We start from the raw sequence: 7,500 nt of genomic DNA, 5'->3' as shown, positions 1-7,500 counted from the left end.
TCATTGAAGAAAGACTAGGTTTACCAGCTATGCTGCAGACCTCACCCCATGATTATAAATTGAACGAGTGTATTTGGGCGTTGTTATCTTGTAATAACAACAATATTGAAATGTAAAAAAAAAAAAAAAATCATATAACCAACTATCGATGTCGAAATACATTTTTGTTTTCATATCGACCCAATATCATCGTTTATGTGCCATGAATTTGGATGTTGACAAACAGACAGACATTCACACACCCGCGCGCACCTTCCTGTTGACTCTGCGCACTCCAACACAATTATATCTGCGTTCTGAACCAATCAATCAATCAATTACAATTAAAACATATTTTGCAATGTCAACAACGTTTATCAATTTTCCTCCTCGTAAATGTACATTTCACCCCACCAATTGCTGTCAGCAAAAGTGCAAGGAATCGATATATTAAAAGGTAGCTAGGTGGCTGTAGAAACCAACGTTATTACTATTCTGTGGCACACACATGGGGCTCAAACTCGGATGAGTGGAAGCTGGAAATGAATAAAAGTCCTGTCAATGATCACGTTCCATTTACAAACTGATATTTATAAACGTCCAGACCTACTTTCACTGGGTGTGTTGATCATTTTTATGAAGTCCGCTTTATTTACATTTTCCGCTGTCTTTATAGCGTTTGTGTGTTTATTGTATATGCAACGGGATTGTCACTTCTTGATCTCTGGCTAAACTGCCATTAGCACAGCTCGACCTGGATTTGGGGAAACAACATTCCCATTCCTATTCCGATTTTTCTTCCTATTTTATTTCACCCGATTCATACATTTTATCCTAAACCTCCTGTTGCACAAAGATGCGCTGAGAGAGAATAGGTTTAAATGCAAAGTGGAATCTTGCGCGACTCGGCTCCCGGTCGTCTGGATTTTGAGGAAGATCTAATAGTCGGTCCCCCTCCCATCCGTGCGAGAACTGGCGTCCTCTGACCGCAATTTGTTTCCATGTTTTTAGGTTTGTGTGATTTTGCTAAAATGCATCACCAACAGCGAATGGCTGCCTTAGGGACAGACAAAGAACTAAGCGACTTATTGGATTTCAGTGCGGTAAGCAATTGTTATAATATTGCAATGACCACAACCACGGCACCGACCTACCGGCGACTGTTTAAATGTTTATTTGTACGGCATAGAGAGACTAATGTTTTTGTTATTCATTGTGATGTATTTATTTAAAAGTGTTTTTTTCTCTGTACGTCTTTAACTCAACGTAAAACATATGATTTAAGCAAGTTATAGTATCCTAATTGTGTTTTCTATTTTTTCCCAAAACATGTGCAGAGAAATATGATATTGCATTAGTAATTTTGTTGTTTCTATAGATGCGAAACAGCGATTTGAAAATGTTCCCAACATCAATGGTAGTATATCCCATTTTAAGTATTTTTTTCTTGTTTCATTCTGTCCTAGAATAGACATTTTTTAAATAAGTTTTAAATTCCTGTCTTTTTGTGATGCATAATTCTAGTGACAGGTCTCCGTCAGTAGATCAATCCCAGTAACATAACTGCATGCGGGAGTAGCCCACGATTCTATATCAGCTTTAATATGTAAGTCGTTACTTGTACAATGTTGATGTTTTTATTTCATGTTATGAATAACGGATAATTGACTTTATTCCGACCCGTTCTAGTCGTGGCAGATATTTGTCCTTTATAACGCTGTATGTTCGGAAGTTGGGACAGGAAACGTGCCCCACGGCCATGTTTCTTGAACCAATAACGATCGCTACTTTTAGTCAACTTCTAGCTGTTTGTGAAAATAAATAAATATATAAATCACTTTTATGTATCAGAAATACATTTGATATTTGCTAATCCAGACATTTTTTTTTTCCGTCAGTGTATTTACAGCGAGGTAGACATTATTAATAATTACAGTTTTCATATTGCTGTTATTTCTGGGGAGGACACTATAATTCTAAGGATGCAGTAGAATTAGAAGACACTACTATTTGTCAATATGGATGACCATCTGCAGCACAGATCAGGGAAAGGTGTTCAGCACTCAGTTGAAGTTGGCTTGGGGTTCCCATCATAGACCACAATTATACTTATTGTGTAGCATAAGGCTATTATAATAGTTATTTCAAACCGTGATTATTACGATTTGACAAAAAAAAACCCACTACATTCCCTATTTATTGATATATTTAAGATTGAACTTTTAAGCAATAAGGGTGTCTATTGTAAAGCACTGTTTCTTTTCTTTCAGATGTTCTCTCCTCCTGTTAGTGGTAGAAACAGACCAACCTCCCTGGGAAGTGGACATTTTGCAGGCTCAAGTATGTCAATCTCAGCTCATTTAAAGAACACAATTATAGCTGTGGATATTGCATATGGTGTTTGAACATGTTACTATCATTTTTTGAGCTTCACTGTGTAAAAATCATTTTGTTTTCCTCTTACAACGACAAATTATATTATTACATATTATTTTTTAGCTTTGTTTATCAGCTATTAAGAATATAAGGGTCTCGTTGTACATTTGTATTTACATTTAACAAGGCAAGTCAGTTAAGAACACATTCTTATTTACAATGACGGCCTAGGAACAGTGGATTAACTGCCTGTTCAGGGGCAGAACGACAAATTGTCAGCTCGGGGATTCGATCCAGCAACCTTTCAGTTACTGGCCCAATGCCCTAACCTTACCGCTCCAAAACATACATCATACATTATTATTGATAACCCTTTAAGTTGTGAATGATAGTAGTGGGTTTACATGTGATTTCTCTGGGATCACTGGGCCTCCCACTCAGTACATAGCCGAGGAGGCCTGATGTGTCTTTAAACAGCAGGCATCGTTCCTCTTTGGGTCGTAACAGCAGGCCTTAGTGAAGACTCAGGCATCGTTCCTCTTTGGGTCGTAACAGCAGGTGTATAGCATGTCAGTACCAGAGAGACGTTGAATGAAGTTACACCTCCGTCATATTTCTGTGGGGTTTTGAAAGGCAGTGACGATGCATTTGAGTTGTTGTTTTTGTAGGGTCTACTACAGGGTTTGTTAAAGTCTCTTGTCTGTAGCACAGGAGCAGCAGTAGGGGTTTAAAATGTATGGACTAGCCTTTGGATTGTCATTTCCTCCATGTGGATGCGTAGAACCGGTTTTGGGTTTAGTAACAGCAGGTGTAGGGTGTTACACTACACCCAGTCCAATCTAGTACAGGTTTAAACTGAATGAACTGTAAAGACGAATTCAACATGACACTTTATTCAATGGTTTTGAGGGGAACGGACTCGTCTCCGAGGGGAGATCCTCGGAGCCAGATGATGTGGTTGTAGCTAGCCCCGTGCTCTGCTGGCATTGAAACCCCACCGCTGGGGGGCGGGGGGGATTCCAAACACTGGTTCTTAAAGTTATTATATATAACTGGTGGTGGGGAAGTGGATAGTTGTCAAACTGTTGCCAAAAAAAAAAAAAAACAGGAAGTGAGAGAACAAGGGTAAGTTCACATATAAATACATCCCCCTCATTGGTTGAGAAAGAGGAAGGTGATGCTTGCAACAGTGAACCCATTGGTTAAACAGGCCCGCGTGAGGAATGTGCATTATTACGCCGTGCTCGTAGGTCATAGGGTAAATAGATGAATGACATTCCACACAGGGCTAATAGGAAACAGGACGTTGTGCTGATGATGAGGGAGTTTCGTTTTGTATTCATTCCCACAATGCCCCTAAGAATAGGAAACATTAGTGAATTGTGTTCTGCTTACTGGATGAAGATTAACAAGCATTAAGACCAAGAGAGACGATGAAGAATTGTGTTTACGCTGTTGTCGTTTGTAGGCCTTTGTGGCAGGCAGTTCACTCTTTTGTCTCTGTAGCACATTAGCAGAAATGTTGGTGTTTTGGAATAGACATTGCATTAGAATCTGCCTCTGTAGGTCTGCTATATCTCTGTAGGTCTGCTATATCTCTGTAGGTAGGCTATATCTCTGTAGGTAGGCTATATCTCTGTAGGTAGGCTATATCTCTATATAGGTAGGCTATATCTCTGTAGGTAGGCTATATCTCTGTAGGTAGGCTATATCTCTATATAGGTAGGCTATATCTCTGTAGGTAGGCTATATCTCTGTATAGGTAGGCTATATCTCTATATAGGTAGGCTATATCTCTGTATAGGTAGGCTATATCTCTGTATAGGTAGGCTATATCTCTATATAGGTAGGCTATATCTCTATATAGGTAGGCTATATCTCTATATAGGTAGGCTATATCTCTGTATAGGTAGGCTATATCTCTGTATAGGTAGGCTATATCTCTGTATAGGTAGGCTATATCTCTATATAGGTAGGCTATATCTCTATATAGGTAGGCTATATCTCTATATAGGTAGGCTATATCTCTGTATAGGTAGGCTATATCTCTATATAGGTAGGCTATATCTCTATATAGGTAGGCTATATCTCTGTATAGGTAGGCTATATCTCTGTATAGGTAGGCTATATCTCTATATAGGTAGGCTATATCTCTATATAGGTAGGCTATATCTCTGTATAGGTAGGCTATATCTCTATATAGGTAGGCTATATCTCTATATAGGTAGGCTATATCTCTATATAGGTAGGCTATATCTCTATATAGGTAGGCTATATCTCTGTATAGGTAGGCTATATCTCTGTATAGGTAGGCTATATCTCTGTATAGGTAGGCTATATCTCTATATAGGTAGGCTATATCTCTGTATAGGTAGGCTATATCTCTGTATAGGTAGGCTATATCTCTATATAGGTAGGCTATATCTCTATATAGGTAGGCTATATCTCTATATAGGTAGGCTATATCTCTGTATAGGTAGGCTATATCTCTGTATAGGTAGGCTATATCTCTGTATAGGTAGGCTATATCTCTATATAGGTAGGCTATATCTCTATATAGGTAGGCTATATCTCTATATAGGTAGGCTATATCTCTGTATAGGTAGGCTATATCTCTATATAGGTAGGCTATATCTCTATATAGGTAGGCTATATCTCTGTAGGTAGGCTATATCTCTATATAGGTAGGCTATATCTCTATATAGGTAGGCTATATCTCTGTAGGTAGGCTATATCTCTGTAGGTCTGCTATATCTCTGTAGGTAGGCTATATCTCTGTAGGTAGGCTATATCTCTATATAGGTAGGCTATATCTCTGTAGGTAGGCTATATCTCTATATAGGTAGGCTATATCTCTATATAGGTAGGCTATATCTCTGTAGGTAGGCTATATCTCTGTAGGTAGGCTATATCTCTATATAGGTAGGCTATATCTCTATGTAGGTAGGCTATATCTCTGTAGGTAGGCTATATCTCTGTAGGTAGGCTATATCTCTATATAGGTAGGCTATATCTCTATATAGGTAGGCTATATCTCTGTAGGTAGGCTATATCTCTATATAGGTAGGCTATATCTCTGTAGGTAGGCTATATCTCTATATAGGTAGGCTATATCTCTATATAGGTAGGCTATATCTCTATAGGTAGGCTATATATCTCTGTAGGTAGGCTATATCTCTAAATAGTTAGGCTATATCTCTATATAGGTAGGCTATATCTCTATGTAGGTAGGCTATATCTCTTTAGATAGGCTATATCTCTGTAGGTAGGCTATATCTCTATATAGGTAGGCTATATCTCTGTAGGTAGGCTATATCTCTGTAGGTAGGCTATATCTCTATATAGGTAGGCTATATCTATATATAGGTAGGCTATATCTCTGTAGGTAGGCTATATCTCTGTAGGTAGGCTATATCTCTATATAGGTAGGCTATATCTCTATATAGGTAGGCTATATCTCTGTAGGTAGCCTATATATCTCTGCAGGTAGGCTATATCTCTATATAGGTAGGCTATATCTCTGTAGGTAGGCTATATCTCTGTAGGTAGGCTATATCTCTGTAGGTAGGCTGTATCTCTATATAGGTAGGCTATATCTCTGTAGGTAGGCTATATCTCTGTAGGTAGGCTATATCTCTGTAGGTAGGCTATATCTCTATATAGGTAGGCTATATCTCTATATAGGTAGGCTATATTTCTGTAGGTAGGCTATATCTCTATATAGGTAGGCTATATCTCTATATAAGTAGGCTATATCTCTGTAGGTAAGCTATATCTCTATATAGGTAGGCTATATCTCTATATAGGTAGGCTATATATCTCTGTAGGTAGGCTATATCTCTATATAGGTAGGCTATATCTCTGTAGGTAGGCTATATCTCTGTAGGTCGGCTATATCTCTATATAGGTAGGCGATATCTCTATATAGGTAGGCTATATCTCTGTAGGTAGGCTATGTATCTCTGTAGGTAGGCTATATCTCTATATAGGTAGGCTATATCTCTTTGTCGGTAGGCTATATCTCTCTGTCGGTAGGCTATATATCTCTGTCGGTAGGCTATATATCTGTAGGTAGGCTATATCTCTGTAGGTAGGCTATATCTCTGTAGGTAGGCTATATCTCTATGTAGGTAGGCTATATCTCTGTAGGTAGGCTATATCTCTATATAGGTAGGCTATATCTCTTTGTCGGTAGGCTATATCTCTCTGTCGGTAGGCTATATATCTGTCGGTAGGCTATCTCTCTGTAGGTAGGCTATCTCTCTGTCGGTAGGCTATATATCTCTGTAGGTAGGCTATATCTCTGTAGGTAGGCTATATCTCTATATAGGTAGGCTATATCTCTATATAGGTAGGCGATATCTCTGTAGGTAGGCTATGTATCTCTGTAGGTAGGACTATATCTCTATATAGGTAGGCTATATCTCTTTGTCGGTAGACTATATCTCTCTGTCGGTAGGCTATATATCTCTGTCGGTAGGCTATATATCTCTTTGTCGGTAGACTATATATCTCTGTCGGTAGGCTATATCTCTTTGTCGGTAGACTATGTATCTCTGTGGGTAGGCTATATCTCTCTGTCGGTAGGCTATATATCTCTGTCGGTAGACTATATATCTCTGTAGGTAGGCTATATCTCTCTGTTGGTAGGCTATATATCTCTGTCGGTAGGCTATATATCTCTGTCGGTAGGCTATATATCTCTGTCGGTAGGCTATTTAATGTGGCTTTGCAATATCATATTTCCATGCACCACTATATCAACATTTTATTTGCTAAACAAACACACATTGTACCAGTGGACATTATGATGTGTTTTAATCTATGGGATGTGTCTAAAGGAAGGCCTATATATAAATGACAATAAACCGTTTGTTTACCTTTTCAAATGATTCTGGCATGGACAAGCACTTTGTCCTGATTGGTTGTGTTTTGGGAGATGTTGAATGAGTTAAATGTCTTCTTAGACCGTGTTGCTGATACACTGCTTCCTGTCTCTAATTAGTCCTGAGTGGTGTGTGTGTGTGTGTGTTTGTGTGGATGACAAGCCTAATGCCAATGTATAGGCCTAGTCTAACCATATTGAACAGGGATCATCAACTAAGATTTAGCCGTTGGTTCGAATTCTTCTTGAGCATATGGTCA

The 7,500-nt window shown here is 38.5% G+C and overlaps 1 long non-coding RNA gene across 1 annotated transcript in view; it reads left to right on the top strand.

Moving 5' to 3' along the window:
- The window catches only part of LOC112221469, a 4,941-nt gene extending 1,018 nt beyond the window's left edge, over positions 1-3,923 (top strand). The window contains exons 2-4 of the long non-coding RNA XR_002949039.2: positions 991-1,082; positions 1,358-1,396; positions 2,250-3,923. This is a non-coding gene — a long non-coding RNA (uncharacterized LOC112221469). The remainder of the gene's footprint in view (positions 1-990; positions 1,083-1,357; positions 1,397-2,249) is intronic.
- The last annotated feature ends 3,577 nt before the right edge of the window (positions 3,924-7,500 follow it).

The sequence above is a fragment of the Oncorhynchus tshawytscha genome, linkage group LG09 (assembly GCF_018296145.1).
Source record: "Oncorhynchus tshawytscha isolate Ot180627B linkage group LG09, Otsh_v2.0, whole genome shotgun sequence".
NCBI classification, from domain to species: domain Eukaryota; kingdom Metazoa; phylum Chordata; class Actinopteri; order Salmoniformes; family Salmonidae; genus Oncorhynchus; species Oncorhynchus tshawytscha.
Note: the sequence above shows the minus strand (reverse complement) of the source record. Positions and strands in the feature narration are given on the sequence as shown.